Here is a 3482-nt window from a genome sequence, read left to right as displayed (position 1 = left end):
TCTGGATCCAGAGGTATTGGCTAACTACAGACCGATCTCTAACCTCCCCTTCCTCTCCAAGATCCTTGAGAAAGTGGTCGCAAATCAGTTGTGCGACTTTCTACATCATAATAGTTTATTTGAGAAATTTCAATCAGGATTTAGAAAACACCACAGCACCGAGACGGCACTGGTGAAAATTACAAATGACCTCTTAATGGCAGCAGATAAAGGACTCCTCTCTGTCCTGGTCTTGTTAGACCTTAGTGCTGCATTCGACACCATTGACCATGACATCCTGTTACAGAGACTGGAGCAGTCGATTGGCATTTCAGGCACGGCACTAATTTGGTTTAAATCCTATTTATCAGATCGATCTCAGTTTGTATTTGTAAACGATGACGCCTCGATAACCACCAACGTTAATCACGGAGTTCCACAAGGTTCTGTGCTTGGACCAATTTTATTTACCTTATACATGCTTCCTTTGGGCAATATTATCAGGAAACACTCCATAAACTTTCATTGTTATGCAGATGACACTCAACTATATTTATCGATAAAACCAGAGGAGAGCAACCAACTCTGTAAAATTCAAGCATGTCTTAAAGACATAAAAACATGGATGACCTGCAACTTCTTGATGTTAAACTCAGACAAAACCGAAGTAATTTTAATCGGCCCTGAGCACCTCAGAGATCAATTATCTGGTGATGTGGATTCTGTAGACGGCATTGCCCTGGCATCCAACACCACTGTAAAGAATCTTGGCGTTATCTTTGATCGGGACTTGTCCTTTAACTCCCACGTAAAGCAAATCTCAAGGACTGCATTCTTTCATCTACGTAATATTTCAAAAATCAGGCACATCTTGTCTCAAAAGATGCAGAAAAATTGGTTCAGCGTTCGTTACTTGAGACTGGATTACTGCAACTCCTTATTAGCAGGCTGCTCTAATAAATCTCTTAGGTCCCTCAGTTGATCCAGAATGCTGCAGCTCGTGTTCTCACTAAAACTAAGAAAGAGATCACATCACTCCTGCACTAGCTGCTCTGCACTGGCTCCCAGTAAAATCAAGAATCACTTTTAAAATTCTTCTCTTAACCTACAAAGCCTTGATTGGTGATGCTCCATCATATCTTAAGGAGCTTGTCGTACCATATTGCCCCACTAGAGAGCTACGCTCACTAAATGCGGGACTACTTGTAGTTCCTAGAGTCTTAAAAAGTAGAATGGGAGCCAGAGCCTTTAGTTATCAAGCTCCTCTTTTATGGAACCAGCTTCCAATTTCAGTCCGGGAGGCAGACACAGTCACCTCGTTTAGAGTAGACTTAAGACCTTCCTCTTTGACAGAGCTTATAGTTAGGGCTGAATCAGGTTCACCTGGTCCAGCCCCTTGATATGCTGCTATAGGCTTATAGCTGCCGGGGACGTTTTAGGATGCACTGAGTACCTATCTCCTCTTTTTCTCTCCTTAAGGATGAATTTTCATCTCTCAATCACACGTTACTAACTCTGCTTTCTCCCGGAAGTCCTTTTGACTTTCGTCTCATGGGGTCATCGGACCCTATGAGACGGCATAGATCTATCTGCCTGATGGATCGTCTGGGTCGTGGAATTCCTGCTCATGACTACGCCACTGTCCTGTTGAGACTCCGCCCTCCTCCTCCCCATCGCCATCTGCCTGATGGATCGTGGAGGTCTCCATCGTGGAATATGCCTACTATGAACTATTCATACACTCTGTCATATTCATTGAATGTATTTTAACTCTAAATCTGTCCTTCTGTACACATTACATCTATTGCATCTGTCCATCCTAGGAGAGGGATCCTCCTCTGTTGCTCTCCTCCAGGTTTCTTCCCTTTTTTTCCCCCTGAAGGGTTATTTGGGAGTTTTTCCTGGTCCGATGTGAGGTTTTGGGGCAGGGATGTCTATGTGTACAGATTGTAAAGCACTCCGAGACAAATTTGTAATTTGTGAAATTGGGCTATACAAATAAACTGAATTGAATTGAATTGAATTATACGACATTCCGGGGCAGTTACAAACCCCTCCCCCACCCTGCTTTTGGTAAAGCTGATCACACCTCCATTCTTCTGCTCCCCGCATATAGACAAAAGCTAAAACAGGTCAGACCGGCTGAGAGGACAGTCCACCAATGGAGTGACGAGGGTGTGGCGACTCTCCAGGACTGTTTTGACAACACTGACTGGCTGATGTTTCGGGAAGCAGCAGATGGGGACATTAATGAGTATACAGACACTGTTTCCAGTTACATCCAGTATTGCATTGAGGACATCGTCCCGAAGAAGACTGTCCGGTCTTTCCCTAATCAGAAGCCCTGGGTTGACGCCGCGGTCCGGACCCACCTTAGAGCCCGGTCTGCTGCCTTTAATTCTGGGGATCCTGATCAATACAGGAAGTCCAGATACAACCTTTTGAGGGCCATCAAAGCTACAAAGAGGACAGACAGGAGCAAGGTGGAGTCCAGCTGCCATGGCTCTGACCCCAGGCGCATGTGGAGTGGATTAAGAGCCATTACAGACTACAAGGGGAGGGGCTGCAGTGAGACCCAGTCCTCTGTCCTTCTTCCAGACCAGCTGAATGCTTTTTACGCTCGTTTTGAGAGGGACAGTGACCCCCCTGCAGCGGAGCTACCTGAGAGCCCAACCAGTGGTGTGCCTCCTGTAACTGTAGCCGAGGTGAGGCGCTGCTTCAATAAGATCAACCCTCGCAAGGCACCTGGCCCGGATGGCATATCAGGTAGGGCCCTCAGGGGTCTTCAGCGACATCTTCAACCTCTCCCTCAGCCTGTCTGCACTCCCCACATGCTTCAAACGGACCACCATCGTCCCTGTGCCCAAGATCACCAAGGTCACCTGCTTGAATGACTACCGCCCGGTGGCACTGACCTCTGTGATCATGAAGTGCTTTGAGCGGCTGGTCAAATCATTCATCTGCTCCTTGCTGCCTCCCACCCTGGACCCGATGCAGTCTGCATACCGGTCCAACCGGTCTGAGCGATGCCATAGCCCTGACCACGCACACCGCCCTCACCCACCTGGACAAAGGGAATACATATGTGAGGATGCTGTTCATTGACTACAGTTCAGCATTCAATACCATCATCCCCTCCAGACTCGTCTCCAAGCTCGTGGACCTGGGACTAAGCACCTCCCGATGCAAATGGGTCTTTGACTTCCTGACGGGGAGGCCACAGGTGGTGAGAATCGGTGACCTCATCTACAGTCATCACCAACACAGGCACCCCCCAGGGCTGTGTGCTCAGCCCCCTCCTGTTCTCCTTGTTCCCACATGACTGTGGAGCTCCAACCTCATTGTCAAGTTTGCTGATGACACAACCATTGTGGGCCTCATCACTGGCAATGATGAGTCAGCCTCCAGAGAGGAGGTTGCTACCCTGACTACATGGTGTCAGGATAACAGCCTCTCTCTCAACATCAGCAGGACAAAGGAGATGATTGTGGACTTTAGGAGAC

Source organism: Pseudoliparis swirei, chromosome 4 (genome assembly GCF_029220125.1).
Source record: "Pseudoliparis swirei isolate HS2019 ecotype Mariana Trench chromosome 4, NWPU_hadal_v1, whole genome shotgun sequence".
In the NCBI taxonomy this organism is placed as follows: Eukaryota; Metazoa; Chordata; class Actinopteri; order Perciformes; family Liparidae; genus Pseudoliparis; species Pseudoliparis swirei.
Note: the sequence above shows the minus strand (reverse complement) of the source record.